This window comes from Lipotes vexillifer, unplaced genomic scaffold (genome assembly GCF_000442215.2).
Source record: "Lipotes vexillifer unplaced genomic scaffold, Lipotes_vexillifer_v1.1 scaffold38, whole genome shotgun sequence".
Classification (NCBI taxonomy): Eukaryota; Metazoa; Chordata; class Mammalia; order Artiodactyla; family Lipotidae; genus Lipotes; species Lipotes vexillifer.
Window position 1 is genome coordinate 3,194,563 of NW_006791464.1, and position 19,499 is coordinate 3,214,061.

Sequence of the window (19,499 nt, forward strand, 5' to 3'; positions counted from 1 at the left end):
TACTACTATTCCCAGATAGTCAAACCATTCTTCTTTGGCGCCCTTAAAACCAAAGGAATGTCTGTTAAACTTATTTTTTTAATAAATTTATTTATTTATTTATTTTTGGCTGCGTTGGGTTTTCGTTGCTGCACTTGGGCTTTCTCTAGTTGTGGCGAGTGGGGGCTTCTCATTGCGGTGGCTTCTCTTGTTGCAGAGCACGGGCTCTTCAGTAGTTGTGGCACACGGGCTCAGTAGTTGTGGCTCGCAGGCTCTAGAGCACAGGCTCAGTAGTTGTGGCTCGCAGGCTCTAGAGCACAGGCTCAGTAGTTGTGGCCCATGGGCTTAGTTGCTCTGTGGCACGTGGGATCTTCCCGGATCAGGGATCGAACCCATGTCCCCTGCATTGGCAGGCGCATTCTTAACCACTGTGCCACCAGGGAAGTCCTGTTAAACTTATTTAGACTCATTAGAAAACCACAGTGGTGACTAAGGATTAACTCAATCTCAAAAAAGAATGTATTAATAGGGACATATTCAGTTCATTGTTTTTTATCATATGACATGGTAATGCACGACTTTGTGGGGGGTGAGAAATGTAATAATCATGTTAGTTTCCAAAAGGAAAAGAGAGAAAAAGCTTCATGGGATGGCAATGAAATAAGTTATAAAGGACTCACTATTCACTTCCATAGGCTAACTTAACCCTTCTGAATTCAGTGTAATCCTGAAGGCAGTGGTCTCTTCACTGTAGAAATCTAAATATAAATGGCTGTCCTCTACAGGAATGCATGTCAAATCTCAACAACAAAGTTCAAAAATGTTAACCTTGGAAAGTCCAGTAAGTCAGACTCTGACTTCAACTGTCCGAATAAACAGCTTAAACATTTTTCCTCAATAAAAGCAGATAAACTATAGTTGACGCCTACTCTTAACATGAAAAGATGTTAAATAAATGCCTATATCCAGTTGGCATCAATATAGTAAGGATCTGCCACACACCAATAAACAGCAGCTGCTGGTGATCACTGGGTCTTCTTGGTGAACTGAACCAGCACATGCAGGAGAATAAGCTCAATGAGAAATAGTAACAGAATGATAGCACTTTCATGACTTTCAAGAACTTGAGAATATTTATTTGGTACAAATCTGGTACAAAAAAACAAAAAAAATTTATGTTCTATTTTGTATATATTTCTTGATATTTTGTTCTCAAATATGTTGGGAAATGGTTTACATTATATGAAGAAAATACCTTGGAGTTCACTGTAATAACCAGCACAAAATTCAAATCAATTAAAGACTATATTAAAAGGACATAAACATTATGATTTCTGACTCTCACAAATGTACCTATAAGAAAGAATTTTAAGAGGCTCTAAAATACCCACAGTAATTTTATTGCTATGGTCTGATTTACTATGTTTTGTTTTACATTATAAGTACTATGTCAATGTATAAAATTTGACATGGTTGCTAAGGAACATTAATAATATTATTTATTATCATTATAGTTATTAATTAACATAATAAGTATTTATCATTGATAAAGAAACGATCTCTATATTGTACAGAATAATTATGGCCACAGCTAATAGGACAATTGTGCTAAAATCTCTTCACAATCAATGTCTGGAAGCAGAAGCACAAAACAGAGAAGGTAAGATCTTGCAAATACATACCTGGAATGATGCTTGGAATTTAAACCTAAGTTCCCTAATAGGAGGACTATATTTTTTCTGGGTTTGCATGTCCTGACTTTAATTTTCAGGGAAAGAGGATATTCATAATCAATATGCAGTCCCATTCCTTGGCCGATTATCCTCCATGGATTCAAAAAGCAAGCCAACGCCTTCATTGGGTGAGATAATAAAACCCCTAGATCTCTTGAGTTTTCAAGAACGCAGGAAACTTAACACTTGCCTTACTAAGAATTTGAAGTTAATCCAAAAAAAAAAATGTCATCAGAGGTAGGGAACTATATTTCCTGCCAAAAGATGACACATGTCAGGTCTATGGATAGTATGTATGAGCCTTCCCATTTCTTTTTGTACCATATATGTAGATTCATCTAGTACACATTACTGTGCCTTCAGTGGTTTCATTGTCAGCTCCCATTTTCTGCTTTCTGCATTCATCCCTCTCCTGATTCAAAACCATCCCTTTAACACATCATTCCTAATTAGATGATTAGTGCTTGGAAGGGCAGGAGATAAGTCATTTGCATAATTTAATCATAAAAAGAAGTTAAAGATACAGATTTTGCTGTTCGTTTGTACAATTATCTTCTTCAGCCTGGGGGGGGGGCTGAGATATTAATGTGATTAAACAGTATTTCTGCAAACAGGCAACTGTGTGTCCTCTATTAAAGCAAGGCTGGAGGCAAATGAAAAATTAATTTTAGAAGACAATCAAGTTTATCCTACATGACTGTAATAAATAACAGCCCATCTGCAGACAACTCATTAAGCCTTGGGAGGGTACATGTGTCACAAACTCTAAATGACACACAAGGCTGAATTTTCCACCAAAATAGAACTAGTAATAAATGGCCTACCAGCTGCCATATCAGCCTAGAAAGTCAACAGATGGGAATTTCCTAGAAAATGAAGTGCATACAGTGTCACAGTCAACCAGTTAATTTAGTTCTAGTAGCAAAAATTTCTGAAAACTGGTTCATTTTATTCTGAGGTTTGCTCTTTTTCTTGTGTTCTGAATGTATGTGTGTGCTCACACATAGTAGTGTGATACCACTTTCACTAAGAAGAGCTAACATTTACTGAGCTCCTATTATGTGCTAAGCACTTTATGTACAAGATCTCAATTAATCTTCTTAACCAGCCCAGAAGTTATGTGACTAATAGTATCCCCATTTTTAGATGAAAAAACTGAGGCTTAGATGGTCATACATCTAGAAAGTGTTAGAATAAATGTGGCTGTCTGAGACAGAATAGTAATTCCCTAGGCTTTCATTGTTCAAGAGGAGCTGTCAATCAGAATCAGAAAAATATACTCCTTAGGTATAACAAAAAATTTCCTTAAAATATGAACATTTCCCTAAGTTAAATGCATTTAATTATAATAAATCATAGTTACACTGTCAAAGCAACAAACTGAAAACATTTTGAGTACTTACATACATGTACTATATTAGGTTCTATGAATGATAAAACAACACATCAGACTGCTTGAAGTTAAGGAATTTGGAAGGTAGTTTTGGGAGGGAGAAAACATATACAGCTTAAAACAATTTATAAGATGAGAAGGAGGAGGAGGCGGAGAAGGGGAGGGGAAAGGGGAAGGAGAAGAAAGGCTATCTGCAGATCAAAGTTCAGAGAAGCAAGAGATCACTGCAGGTGATATAAGAAGTCCTCATAGAGGGAGCTAAGACTTCAGCTAGATCTTTAAAGATGGCTGTTTTCAACAAGACCTTGAGTATTTCTATACTGCAATTCTTCCTGGAAAGGAATCTCAACCTTAACATTTTCTGATTTCAGTTTTCTTAAACAGTTTACATTACTTTAGTTCACTTCCATTCAGTTTGAACAAACCCGCCAATGATTCATGCTTGCATAAAATATTCATTTGCAGTTCTAAACTCATCAAATTTGAAATACTGGGCAGGATGAGTAATCACTTGTTTCTTTACTTGGCTTTTGTGGAGTTGATATTAGGGTCCTAGTGCCTAAAATAGTTTTTCCACAACACTTTGCACAGCCTATCCTGATTAAGATAACCCAGTGTCTAGTGTACGCACATGTCTCTTTTCAGTGCTATATAAAGAAGGGAAACGAGATTTTTTTTTAATCAACCCAACAGAGCTAAAATCAAATTTTAACAATGGTTCTGCCTTTTTTTCCCTAAACAAGAGTCTTAAGAGCAGATGTTACTACATCTGGCTTCCCTTGCTCTTCTCCAGCTGCAGAAATTAAGACTCACTCAGAATCTGTGACACAATCTATTAGTTTGCAAATGCTGACCAAACCTTTCTTCCCAACCACTCTATTAATGTGCCAGGTGAATGGCTGGGCATGCCCTACCAGAAAAACTTTGTTTCCTAGGTAATTAGCAAGGAATTAAGACTGAGATCACCAACTTCTTAGCTTTTCTCTGCTATGATTTCACATGAGAACCTGATTTAAAGCTTAACTATTTCTTCATCATCAAATCTCCAAGGTCACAGAAATCCCAAAAGGAGTCAAAGAGCAGTGAGGAGAAGTAGTGACTACAGCAGGAGCTGTTTAAGTAGATTCCATGTGAGGTTAATAATACATGAATCAGAATAGCAGGTGTTAAGTATATATATTGATTGGGTTTATGCCACTTTGAATACATTATGAACCATTTATAAGTAAAGAACCATGACTATTTCCTAGCTCTGGACCATGCCTAGCAGCTTTGTAGTACTCTGTTTATAAACTACCAATGTGTTGAAATGAAAGTAGGAGCCTAATGTACTCTTCATGAGTATGTGACGTACTAATAAGATCAACAAACACACATCCTGGGACCAATAATGCTTCTGGTATAAAATCAGTTCATAATAAAATGAAGTACCTCATCTATTGTAAAATAATGTTAGTTACACATAAAATAAACCAAACATTATTTCAGTTATTTAGAAAATGTTACTTTTCTTCATATTCTTCAAGACAGCTGAACTGAAGCACAGCATGCCCATTGCAAAACAGGGATTATTAAGTAAATATTCAAGTCTTCATAATATAGTTAATGTGGATTATTTTTAAAGAATACATTTGTCAAGTTGATCTCCCTGAGTTCTTAATTCCGATAACTTTAATTTTAAAATTTTAGAGATTAAGTTAGTTTTTATAACAAAGCAAACTCTAACAGCATTACTATATGTACTACAAAATTTGAAACTCTTCAAAACTCCTCTCTTAATCCTTAGGAATTTCAATGAACAATGTACACATAGATGAAATGACCAACATTCTAGCCTTTCCGTTTTTTTACCTCCTCTCATCCAAAGATCTTGCTCTCTTTACTTCTGCCACTCATGCCCATGGCCATACCCTAAACCTTGTAATTAGCAATAACTTCAACTCCTCCATATTCTTAATTTCAGGCATCCTACCCTCTAACTACCACTACTTCTTTCTGGTTCACTCCTTCTAGTACTCCAACTCCAAAAATCCTTTGACCTCTTCTTGGAACCTCCAATTCATTGATACCACCATCCTTTCACTGTCTCTCACTTCCTTGAAATCCTCTTTTTTCCTTACCAGTTTAAAGTGTGTTGTCATTCATTATAATCACTTTTTGCATGAACCCTCAACTCTCTTGCACCCTCTGACTTAGCAAAACCACAGTTCTTATTAAATCCAATTATTTGCATTCTTTGTATCAGGCTGATGCAGCTTTACATGGTGGAATTAAAACACACAGCCATAGTGACCATTCTGAATTATGATCAAAAACCTCAATGGGCATTTAACGTTGCCTGGCAATCATATTAAACTTTAAGTAGTTTACTCTCCTACTCATAAAGATGGCGATTTTACATTTTCTCTTTCTCCTCAAATCTCCAAAACCTCCTTTCCAATCCTCATTCTTAACTAATGACTTGTTTCCCACTTCACTGAGCAAATTGAAACAATCAGAAGAGGACTCCCATGGAGTCCCAATACCAGTGCAACCAGAATCTCCACCATCTGTTAATGGAAATGCACTAACCTTGCTCCTACCTAAAGCCAATGCCTCTGCTTGTGCACTAGATCCTATCTGCTATCTCCTATTCAAGAATATCACTTCAGCAATACTCCTCTTTTTCATACAACATCATTTTTTAAAATTTCTACTGGATTATTCTTAATAGCACATGCTATAACCTCTTGATACATTCCCCCCTACTCTCAATTTACTCCCTCCCACCTCCAGTTGTTTGCTCTCTTTGCAGCAAATCCCTGGAAAGAGTTGTCTATAATTCATCCCCTCCTAATAATCTCTCTTAAACATGTCACTCAGACTTTTCATTCTTCTTATCCTGCCAAAATTACTCTCATAAAGCTCACCAATGACTGCAATTGCCATATCCAATGGCCAATGTTCAGTCCTCATGGTTTTTGGCTTATTAGCAGCATTTGATATAGTTGATCACCGCCTCCTTTTTGATACATTTTCTGTGCTTAGCTTTTGGGACACCATTCTCTCTTGGTTTTCCTCCTACCTCCTTGCATGTTCCTTCTATGTCTTTTGTTGATTCCTCCTCTTTTCCCTATCCTTTTTATGTTGGTGAGACCCAGAACTCAATCCTTGAAACTCTCCTTTTTTCTATTTACAGTCACTCCTGTCCAAAATTTATATTTCCTGTTCAGGTATTTCTTCCAAACACCAGACTTACATCCAATGACTACATCTTTGCTGAAAAGGCTAAAATGCATCTAAAAACTAACACGTATAACACTGAACTCTTGAAATTTCTCTCCAAACCTGCTCCACCTACAGCCTTCCCCTTCTCTAATGATGGAAAATTCATCCTTCCAGTTGCTCAGACCAAAATTTTGGAGTTTTCTGTGACTCTTTTCTTTCTCTCATACTCAGTATCTAGTCCATCAGGAAGTTCTATGGGTTTTATTTTCAAAACTCACCCAGAATCTGACCAATTCTTACTATCTCTACTCTACCACAATGGTCTAAACCACTACCATCTCTCTCCTTGTTCACTGCAGTAGCATCCTAACTGCTTCTAACCTTGCCCCACTTGAAGCCTATTCTCAACTTAGCAGCCAGAGTGATCCTTTAGAAACCTAGGTCAAATCATGTGATAGCTTTGCTCAAAACTCTGCAGTGACTCCCCATTTCATAAGTCCTCAAAATGTCCTAAAAGGCCCTATATGGCCCCCCAACATTACCACTGTGATCTTGTTCCTACTACTCTTCCCCTAGAAGCATTATAAGTTTCATATAACTATGTATGATGCTGATTTAGCATTGAGTGAAAAAAGTCTATATGAGATTAAGTGACCCCCAGAAGTATCATGTTGTAAAGTGATCAGCCATCTGTTTATGAAAAATTTGGAAATTTCACAACAAAATTACAAAAATAGACTAAGGATTAGATTAAATGAGCTAATGTATATGAAAGTACTATATAAACAATAAATCAGTATATACATGTAAAGTTTTTTTTTTTTTTTCAGTATGCGGGTCTCTCACTGTTGTGGCCTCTCCCCGTTGCAGAGCACAGGCTCTGGACGCGCAGGCTCAGCGGCCATGGCTCACGGGCCCAGCCGCTCCGCGGCATGTGGGATCTTCCCGGACCAGGGCAAGAACCCGTGTCCCCTGCATCGGCAGGTGGACTCTCAACCACTGCACCACCAGGGAAGCCCTACATGTAAAGTTTTTTACTATTACACCTAGCTAGTAGTTTTAAACTTCCAGATATATTTTCAGGCAGAAGGCATAAAGGAAATATTTAAACTTTACTGTACTTATTAAATACAAAAATGACAAAAATGCCACTTTGATGTTTTTTAATTCAAATTTTAATGTTCATTAAACAATCTTGAAGGCAGTGGTTCAAATTACTCCCTAAAGTGCAAACTTAGTTACTATTGAATACAATAAAAACTTCACACACATACCCAAAGGCAAAATGTAACCCTTTTTAAAGCATTCATACTCAACATGTGTTTCAAAAATGTGCTACTACGGCAAGCTAGAATCAGGCTAACAGACCAGTAATAGTAAGGCAACTTACAGAAGAAGTATAAATGGACACTGCATAAAATATTTTAGAAATTAATGTAACATTTACTAGTGTAGTAAAGGAATATTATTTTAGTGGCAACACATATGCAAATGTTCTATTATGGTTTCGAATGCTACCATCTCACCGCAAATGGAATAACATTTTGCCTTTAGTGTTTTTATCTTTACTTATAGCTAATATTTTTTATCCTTTCTGTTCCTGCTCATGAATCTGCTTAAACTAACCACTAAAATAAAATGAATGCCATTAAAAGAGATCATTCAACAGCACTATGGAAAGGACATCATCAGTCCACATTATGCTGCCTTCCTCTAATCTATCATCTAGTTCCTAGTCCATTCAATATTTCCATGAGAAATATTTTCTCATCAAGTTTTCTTCATCCTATTTAGCTTCATTCCATTGTCCATGCACAAATGGAGCTACATCAATGCTAACATGACCCAAATTAGAGTCCTCCTATCTTTAAAATCAAGAGCCTTCCTAATTGGACAGAAAACTTTAAATTATGGAGCTCCACTGCCCCTTCTTTGATGGGCACTTTTACATTTTCCCCACTAATACAGAAAAAGATCTAAAAAGCGGATTTCTTGAGTTGTATTTACATTTAAAAACTGAGAGTCCCTGGGTGGGGGGGGAACAAAACAATACACAGAAGAGCAGTCATTCAATTCAATGGGACTAAACTGCAAAGAATAAGAAAAGCTTTAGACTGGCAGAATGGGGATTATGTAAACATCATACAACCTGATGAAAAAGAACATGCCCCTAAAATAGCAAAAACCTGTCAGTCTTCTAGTATGACGAGGACCAATCCAAAACAACTGGAAGTGCAAGAAAGCAGCTATGCCAAATGTACTTGCATCAATTAAGCTCTGGAGGAGTTACTACCTTCCTCAGAGATCACAATGTTCAACATGTGCCCATCGTCAAAATGCCCACTCTTGCAGGACATGATCAGCATCAAGACTATAATGTTCCATTTTTTAAACTGCAAGTGGAATATCGATTAAGTATCCCAATCATAAACACTTCACAAAAATCTGATTTAGTGCTATACTTATCAATGTGTTTTAACCCAAAAGCCATGATTCCTCTGATGTGAACGAATGTTTATTTAACTTATGGAAGATGGCTATTTAGGGGTCCTAAGCACAGGAAAGCATGTTAAAGTCAACAACTGGACTCATGCAGTTTGCCAGGTTTTGATCTGCTAATAGCTATAATGAGTACTGTATCCATTAAGTGGATAAGTCTTTCCATAGACAACATAAGAATAAATTCAAGCAAAATATACTAATTTAGTTAAGCGCTAACTAACATGATCCAGTATACAGCTGTTAGCTATGACAAATAAGCTCTATGTCTGCTTATGCTTTGTTCACTTCAGATGTTTTCTACACGAAGCATTTAATTTCAGATTTAGTTCAACCTTAGCATGTTTCTTGGCTATCTCTCCTTCCCACCAGTGCATATTTATAAAATGTAAATACAGTTTAATAGTAGAATAAAGTAAGCAAAATATATTTAGACAGGTAAAGGTACCATAAACATTTTATAATGTACTGCAAAGCCCAATTAATGTTATTTTAATTTTCCACGATTTTACTATTCCTTGCATTAATGTAGGTTAGCTGAGAGTTAACCATGTAACAATAAAACTCTACCTAGGTAATCTGGAGATGAAACAAAAAAGAATTTGGATAGTTCTTAAGATCACTACTCTCCCCTTGAAAAGTAGCCTTGTACAGACTAATAACAGGAACTTATTTAACATTTGTTGAAATGAAGTGACAAATGGGGTGAATTGGAAATATACAATATATACATATTATATATACGTATATACACACGATACACGTGTGTGTGTGTGTGTGTGTGTGTGTGTGTGTGTGTTCAAACTGAATATTCTAACTGGTTTATAAAATGAGACCAAAAATTTGTGTTCAATGCATAAAATGTACTATGCAGTAAATTTCTTTGTATGAATGAATTCCCCTTTTGTCTTCCTCAAATAAAAACCTAGATAGTACTCATAAACCCTTTTACAAAATACATTTAGAAGCTTAGCAGATCATATTCTATTTTCAAGGCAGCAAATTTAACATTAACATTAAACATTTAATTATACATGTTTACAAGTAATCTTATTTTCCAGAGTTATTTATGTTTAAATGTAATACATGTAAGGGTCAATGTATTCTGAACAAATAAAAACAAATAACTTTTTCTCATCTGTGTTTTAATTTTTGGCACATAATATTGTATAGCACTATAACCAAAGCATATCAAGCTTGAGGATCTATTTAAAACTCAAAAATAAATGAAAGCAAGCTTTTTTACATGGGGAAAAAACAAATGTTTTTCTAATCCATAGTTGCACATTCTACTACAAAAGCATATGTTTCATAGAATGACTAATTTTATCAATTTTTAAGGACTCATCCCTTGCAACAAATATATGTCAGAGAAAAGATATTAAAGTCAATTAACTACAGCCATTCTTAAGTGGAAATACCTGTTTTATTCCAAGCTCCTCTTGATGTATATTTTATTTATAACCTAAGTAATTCCCTACATTCATAAAACTAAAATATTTTATATATCAATAACTGACTATTTTTAGTTGGACCTTTCTGGTATAATTCTAAAGGCTAAAAACAATCTAGTGTTTACTGATATAACATATGAGGCAGATATGAGAAAGGAAATTTAAGAATTATTCAACACTGGATAAGGCAAAATTTTGTAATCTCAAAGATTTCACAATTTAACAAATATAAAAGGGGGATATAAAATATAAAATATATAAAATATAAAAGCTAAAGACAGCATGATTCTAGAATGTAAGCTCCATGAGAGAAGAGACTGCTTTGTTCACTCTCTTCACCCAGAACACTGCCTGGCACCACAGAATATACTCTATACACACACACGCATGCACACACACACACACACAGACACACACACAATTATGACAAATCTAATCATAAGAGATCAAAATTATTGTGAAGAAGTTTTTGTATTTAAATTCTAATAATTAAGTGGATAGAATGAATTTTCCAAAAGTTTACAGATTAAAGACAATATTGCAATGAAGATACTCAATAGGGTCTAACTTATGTCCTCCAGAAAACTATTTCAGGTGAGCTCCTCTTGAGTTTTTATAATTAAACTTGCTTGGATTGAATTCAAGAGGGAAACCATATCATAAAGCATCTCACCCTATTGTCTGTAGTATTATATAGAGCAAGTCTTCGTGCCTGAATGTTTATTATCCTTTCAGAAGGATCAAGGCCTAACATATATATATATAATAACATTTTATGGATGGTCACATTAAAATTTTTATATCATTTCTGTGAATTTGGTGTGCTTTAATATGGCATTAAACTCAACTTTCTTAAAATAGGTACTATGTAAATAGCACCTATGTATCCTACTATCAAAATCCATTAAGAGATAGTATAGTCTTACATGATAATTAAGTAAGCACTTTAAAAACTGTTTTTACTTCAGTAAAGCAGGGAGTCTCACAATTGATACATAATGTAGATAATGCATTAACAAATATGATAATAAAATAAATTTATCCAAATATTGTTTCTGATGATATTACTATACTTCTTAGGCAAACAATTGAGAGACAGACTTCTTCCAAAATAACTAAAAGCTCAGAATCTAACATATTGCTGTAAGCTATAATGGTTATAACTGTTAATCCAATACACCTTTTATACAAACCCATAAACACATGAGTGGAAAAATAGCACAGATGTTCATCTCTAATGCAATTTCCATTCAATTTCCTAAGTGCGGTCCCTGTGTGCAAACTAGCTTAACATTATGTTTAGCTTGCAAATTCTTTTAATAAATAATGAATGCAATAAAACTAAGAGATCAATGGCAAGCTGAGAAATCTTAAAAAAAAAAGCCTTTTGTGTTCAGGCTGTTGCCCATTTCAAACTTTAATCCAGAGACAGATCAATATTACTTTTTTCTTTTTAACCCATCACATAAATAACAGATAGACTAAATGTAGCCTAAATGCTGTTAGCAGCTAGCAGTTGTCAGCAACCTGATAAGATCATTGGACACAATTGCAACTAAATGTTTTATACCTTAACATACACACTACATTATACACTATTAACCTGTTTAAAAATAAAAAGGTTATAGAGCAATAAAAATACTGTGGTTCATTATTTTTTAAACTTTCTTGTACTATATATTTTTCCAGTAGTATAAGCACAAAGTTTTCACCACTATTTGCTCTAATAAACTAAATAATTGTAATGGGTCAAAATAGTACATGCGTAAGAATAGTTTCAACCTCAGGGGTCCTAGATGAAAGGAAATGTTACTCTTCAAAATTAGTTACACCAGAAAGAACTAAGCTATTCCTTTAAATGGGGGGGAATACTTCATGCAAATTTGTGTTGCAATTGGATGTGTCTTGAGATTATCCAAGAAAAAAGTAAATCATTATACTTAAGTATTTCTCTTTCTATTCACAAACTGTAGATAGAAGGAAGGAGAACCCTCTTCTCACTAACTCATTTTTCATAAACGTGCATTCACTGCTTGAAAAAAGATCAAGTCAACTGCCTGGTTTAGTGCTGACATCAAGTAGTATAAATCTAAATAGTTGAGAATCATTTTATGGTAGTAGGCTTGTTTTATTTATTAATTTTTGCCTATTAATAATATTAGAACATCTCCTATGGGTTTTCACTAAAAAAAATCAAGAGGTCACACTTTCTTTAAAGATACATTTCACTTAAACATTCTAATTTCATATAATAGATTTTGATAGCTTTATATGTATATTTGTGAAAATTTTATGGAATGATTACAAATGGTTTTATAATGGAATTAAAATTTTAGGATGAGTGTCTTTTTATAATTGTATACTTTACATAACTACTTCTTAGCTTTTTTTAAAGCACAGCAATTTGTGCAAAGAATTCTGATGAGAGGAATAAATGTGTGTGTGTGTCCATGATTGTATTCATTTAACAAATGTGAATTAGGTGCCTAATATGTGTACAATATCAGGCTTACTAAAGTTTTACAGTGAATATTACTGAAGTTAAAGATAACTCCTCAGAAGTTATTATTACAAATCCAAGGTTTTGTTTTATGTGAAAAATTCAGTTTTATTTTAGTGATATCATTACAGGCAGCGATAAATATATCAATTTGCTCTTTAGCTATATTATATCCAATTTTGCATAAAACAATGTATATTACATCTTATAATCACATTCTCAGTAGAATAATTTCACCAATTCTAATATATAAATTTATCTTTAAAGAAGGATGTGGCAAGATCTCACCATGAAGACATTCCCATCCTTTAAGCAAAATTTGAAAAAAAAAAAGTTAACTCTTGTCCATAACTTGCTGAACTTCATTAGAAACTTCTTTTTAAACTATACTGTAGATCATAGCATGAATCTTAAGCTTCCAAGATTAGCCTAACACTGGAGATAAAAATGTCCTGAAGAATTTGAGATCTCAACGGTATCAGTTAACAATGTTTCCTATTTTCCTATTCTAATAAAGCTAACAGTAAAATTATGATGAAAGAATACTGTAAAGGCTTGCAAAGAAGAACTACCTCTGAAAGCTGATTTTTAAAAATATATATTCTCCAGAAAGTTAAACAAGAGAAAAACTGAATATCTTTTTTAAAATCTATATTTTCAAACATCAGAGATTAACTAAAAAGTTATAACACTGATAACATTAAACTCAAAATACTTCACAACAATTAACAGAATTGCTTCTCTCCAAAAACCAAGGCAATGATGCCATGGATGAAATGAAACAAAGTATGATAGTGATGATATTTAATGCAGGTAGGTAATAAATTTCACTAGAGTTATAGAAGTTCCTTTTGGAGTGCATATGTTTTTCTATAGTCTAAGAAATTAAATTATAAAAGTAGCACTTACTGTTATTGAATGATTTGTAATTTACAAATAATTACCCAAAATATAAATAGCTGAGACATACTAAAATGAAATAAACTTTTCTAAGATTTTCAGCACTGCAAAGTGAGGAAATGATAAACACACAATGCACAGGCTGTCTCCTTCTTACTAAAAAGAAATATTAAATCCTGAAGGAGTTCTAAATCCCTTGGTAAGAGTATATTGCAGCTGCATTAAGCCAACAAGAAGCTTATTAGTAAGGATTTAAAAACTAACACCCTTCTGTAATCAATTTGGATACAGCATTATTCTATTTATAGTGACACTTTCAGTGTGTCCCAATCATATATTACTTATTCTCATTTTTCCTACCATGATTACATATTAATGTGGAGGCACTATTAAGCAGCTACACTATATTTAGCTTTTAAGATACTGATTTCCACCATTTTGGAAGAGTTAACATAGCATGAAAATTAAGAATCTTTCCCATGAAGAAACTTATGATTGGTTTGTTATTTTTCTCTGATTCCTAAATACAATAAAATAAATTTAGTTGTTCTAGCAGAAAATGTAAAAAAGGATGCAGCCACTTTAAAAGCTTCAATCTCTTTGACATTGTTGGCAGTGTATGGGAACATTAATGCATCTGTCATGATAACAAGCTAAGAATAACATCTAGACATCAAACCGAGCAGAGAATCCATCTGAAGTGATTCATTCAGATCTGTCTCATTGATTTATTAAACACAGGGCAACATCTGCAGCCTCACAGAGCCACTTGGTGAAATTAATGCAAGATCAATTCAAATGGAAAAAAGTGTAAAAGAGATAAATCAAAACACAATTTGCATGCAGTTCCACAATCAGGCTTATTGGGTGCAAATGCTCGATTTCCCTTCCAAAGCAAATGTGTTTAAATGTTGTTTTATCTTTTTAAAATTGTGTGATCTGAAGTGACAATGAAGAGTTTTGCAGGTTGAGATGGTGAAAGGGAAGAAAAGGAGGAAAAAAATGCTACCAAAGACCTTTTGAATATGCAACAAGAATATCATTAATACCTAATTGTTTTCCTTTTGGGGAAAAGTTTGATGTCCTTTCTCTGAAAACATGATCTTTTCAGTTTTTGTCAATTAGGGCAGTTTTAATGTATATTTGAGATGTGTAGAGTGGATATATCTAAATCATTTGTTTCTTGAAATGCACCAGATAAAGTGCCACTGGAGATATAGATTGCCAACTGAAATATAATATATTATGATTAGGATTTCTCACAATTACATTTGCCAGCTGGAAGCACTTTTAAAACATCTAGAGATTTCATTAAGACAAAATAAGTTTACTTAAGAAAGCAGCAAACAATTCAGACTTGATATTTTATACAGTTATTTGGGATTTCCTGTATGAAACCATCTAAAACATCAATGTCTGAAGATCATCACTTCCTAATTATTTATTGGCATTCATGTACTATACACTGAGGTTAATATCATATATAAATATCCAAAGATATTCTCCATCATACCATGCATCATTTCTTTAATATAATATCCCTCACCCAATAATGAGTGTTTGGGACAAATATGAAATCCAGTTAAAGTATTAGATAAATACAAATATTGTTGGTTATACAAAAGTGTGCATTTAAAATGAATGTACACGTGGAAGTTCTGTGCACTGGCACATGACTAGATTGCTTTAATTATAATCTTGACATCATTCTCTAATAAAAGACAGTGCATTGTTGACTATGTGAATACTTTTAACAGACATGACTATCCCCTCATTATCCCATGAATTAAAACGTCTGCATTTACTTCCCAGATTAATTTCTAAAATCTTTTATCGTTTCCGAAAATGTAAGTCATACAAAATATTAGCCCAGGTAAGTGATGCAAGTTTTTCAAAAATTTGATTTTGCTTAACTTTACTATGAACGAAAACATCAATTTTCAAAGTAAATTGTTATTCTTTATGGATTATAAACTATATTCATCAAGTGTGAATACAAAGCCAAACTCATTGAATGCTTAAAATAATCATATTTCTAGTACTTGAAAGCAGTAGTTTTAAATTGTTGTAAAAGTCAGTATAAGTCACATAAAGTTATTCTAATGTGGAAGCCCATTTATGTTCTGTTCACACAGCCAAAATAACAATAAACCACAACTGAACCATTTAAATTTTTACTTAAAAAAAATGAACTTTATTAATTTGAATATATGTTGAATCATGTCTCTAAATGCATTAAAATGTTTTCTTAATCATACATTCTTGTTTCTTTAAGCATCCATTTAACTATATGTAAATGACTGAATAACATTTAATCAGCTGGTCCTCAAATGAAATTAAATGCTGATCATGAAATCTGACAATGTAACTCTTATATAGATTGGTAGATAAAGAGAGATAACACTATAATGTATTGGCTGATTTTTCACATTTACTGAATGCCAATTTTTAATTTAATATTTTACTGCCACATTAAACTTTGAAGAATTTAGTAAAGAAAATCCATTGCATAAGAGTGAGATTTTTAGACATTTGCTTTCTGACTTGCCTTCACTCTCTGATATTAAAACTCCAAGTTCTCTTGGACAAGAATTAGAAAAAATAATCACGGTCGGTGCTTTATCTGCAAAAACAAAGATCTAAAACAAGGTAACAATTTTTCCTATTTGGTTTGGGTCTTTTTACCATTTCTTAATAACCATCAAAATAATCTTCTTTACAATTAATTTCTGAAGCTAAAGGGCATCAAGGAAAAATACTTATATAGCCCTCTGCAACTGCAGTGATGTAAAGCTTGACTTATTTAATAGAAAAATGAATAGTCAAGATTTTCAGTCTTTCTATTCTCTAGTAGCTGAGGCAGGTATTATTTTCCAACTTCTTTTCTGGGAAGACAACTTTGAATATTTTGATAATTAGCTAATAAATGTATTTAATGTAAGAAACTGACTGAGTTCTTTTTGTGGCTTTCAGTACTGTCAAAGAAACAATCATATATGTATTTTACTCATTCGTTTTTCTTCAGTGTGCATTAATAAAAACGTGCCCTCAGCTAAATCAAAGTGCCACTTAGTGGCAATACCTTAAGGTCTTTGAAAACGACCAATTTGAAAATGGTCTATTTTGTGTGTTCTGGAATAGTGTAGGAAACATTCCAAATTAAAATACCCTAAATCAGGACTTATACTCTCCCCCAGTTATCTGACAGAGAGGGGGAGAAATGTTTGTTATGTAGAAAAAGAAAATTGCCAATGACACCATTACAAATAGGCCTTCCATTCTACAATACACTATGGAAATTTATCCATCAGGACATGAAGATGAATCTCTTTTCTCAAATAAGAATAGTATGTAGGAGTTTCCACTTGGACTTTTTCCTTGCACTTTTCCCCCTTTTAACTTAAAGTGCTAGGAAGTCATGAGTCCTGAAAGACAATCCTCTTTAGCCAAGTCTCCACTGGTACATCGCTCATCTTCTTTGGGCATCTCTATAAGCTCTTCTGATCCATCTTTCACTCCCTCTCATGGCATCATTCTGCTCATATCCTACATCTCTTTTCTCTTACTGGCTCTGTGTCTCATCTACCTTATTTTGTCTCTCTTGGGTCTCATTCCTATTTACAGCCCTCATCTTTCTTTTCACTGAATAGAAAAGTCATAGAAATAATGTTTACTTAAATACTAATTCACAATTTTATAAAATCATTCAGATGTTGGGAATGATTTAAAGTACACATATCTGTAAATAATGTTACCTCAAGTCATAAGGCATTCATTACAAGCATTATCATATTTTGTAGTTTTTTAACTATGTGATGATGAGGGCATTTTGCAACAAAATTTGGTAATGTTAATTAGTTTTTTTCCAGAAATTGTGAGGGTTTGCTTACTACCTAGAAACTTCAATATAGATGTTTCTAGTAGTTTCCCTCATTTTTATTTATAGATTGAATTCATAGACTATATTTCATAAATTTTTACAATTATATATTGCAACACTTGTAACACAATTATAGAAAATGCATGCGGTAAATAAATACTCATAAAGAAAAAAACGCCATAGGAAGCACATGCATCATATCTCAAATATATTTCTTCTTACATTTTTAATATTTCTCTATCATCTTTATATGTGCACATACACAAAAGCAATCTAAACTCCAAAAAAAGTTGGCATTGTAAATGCTGTGATAAGGATTAAATAAAACTTAACTGAATAAAAATAATAACCTAAAAACACATCATATAACAGGATCCAAAAATAGTATAAGAACACTTGCCTCTAGATACAGAGAAATTTATCATTTTTTTCCTTCATTAAGTAGCTCTAATAAAAATTAAAGTTTCTATTTACAGAGGAAAGCATCAAAATCACATTAAAATACTAATCTTCTTTTAAAATGAAAGTCATAGATTTTGCTCAAGCGTGTGTAAATTAATTATTAAAGAAGGTAGAATTTCATATGTGTAATCATTGTTCCTCTTTAAGAGTGGGCATTTGTAAGAGAGAGAAGAGGGAAGGGGGAAAGGAGGAGAAGGAGGAGAAAAAGAAAATAAAGAGGGAGGAGGAGGAGAGAAGATAGGTTTTCAGGTCTGCGATTGTTTCAGTCTTTTCAAATAACAACAAATAAACTAGATGGCCCTCATCTGAAGTCCCTGGTAACCCTCTGAGTTTGTGTATTAGTAGCGTGCTTTGGGGTCAAAATAAAATTTCCTTTCTACTCTTAAAACCTATATTTGCTTATTTTATTGAGGGAGCAGTTATCCTTTGTGTTTTAAGGCCATCCATCTTCCTTAAGAAAATGTGATCTAATAAACCAGGTTTTTAAGCCCCAGATATGAATCAGGTAGGAGTTCTCATATGAACAGGTTTCTGTTTAATTGCTAGAACACAGGAGAACACTGCTCAAAGGGAAAAAAAGAAAAACAAAAGGTTTCCTTGTAAGTTCTGTACCATTATCTGATTGTAGCAGTCAGCAACAGTTTGTCTACAAGTTGCCAGTATACTTCAACTATACATAGTAATTTGGATTTTACAACAGATGCGACAACTGAGTTAGTTTTGGTTCATAAACCCAGAGATCTTATGATCTAAAGTTGCATTGTAAGAAAGTCTACCTCTGCAGAAGTTTTCTGCAAAATGATCAACAGCAGTGCTATTTTACAACAAAACCCTTTGCCCCCTTTAGCCTGGTGATGGTGGTTTGGCTTGTATGTTAATCACATCTGCCAAATGTGTACTTAGGATCCTAACAGATATTAACAGACTGCAGATGGAATAAACACTAAGAAGACTAATTTACAGGTGTTTAAAAAAAATCAAATAATCTTGAATATAGTTTACTTTTCTACTTTTAAAAAACTCAGAAAGATTGAATAAAAGTTGCTTATGGACATATGAAAATGGCTATTTGTTCTATAATGTACTTCTAAGCTGTGATATGAAGGAGGTACACTTACAACCAGAGAAGCTGGCCATCATCATTTATGGAATCCTCTCTTTGGGGAAATGGGATCCTTCCAACTGTTTGCCTGGGGGGAAGAGCTGAAAGCAACCTCTCTGGAAAACCTGCCAACTTTTACTCCGACCGCCAACCCGGTCCCAGCCCCAGCGTTCATGCCCCATATTGCCCTCTGCAGATGACCCAAAGGGACGATCCCAGGAAAGTGACATCTGTCATCGTTCTTTAAAAAAAAAGGCTCCATCGACTTTCCTGTATCTGTACGGGGAAGCTTTGCGCAGCAGCCGTGAGCACTTGTCCTCACACTCTCTCTCTCTCTCTCTCTCTCTCTCTCTCTCTCTCTCTCTCTCTCTCTCTCTCACACACACACAC

The 19,499-nt window shown here is 33.8% G+C and overlaps 1 protein-coding gene across 3 annotated transcripts in view; it reads right to left on the reverse strand.

The window, feature by feature from the left end:
* The window catches only part of DACH2 (dachshund family transcription factor 2), a 629,817-nt gene that overhangs the window by 608,901 nt on the left and 1,417 nt on the right, over positions 1-19,499 (reverse strand). The gene's annotated exons all lie outside the window — the stretch shown is intronic.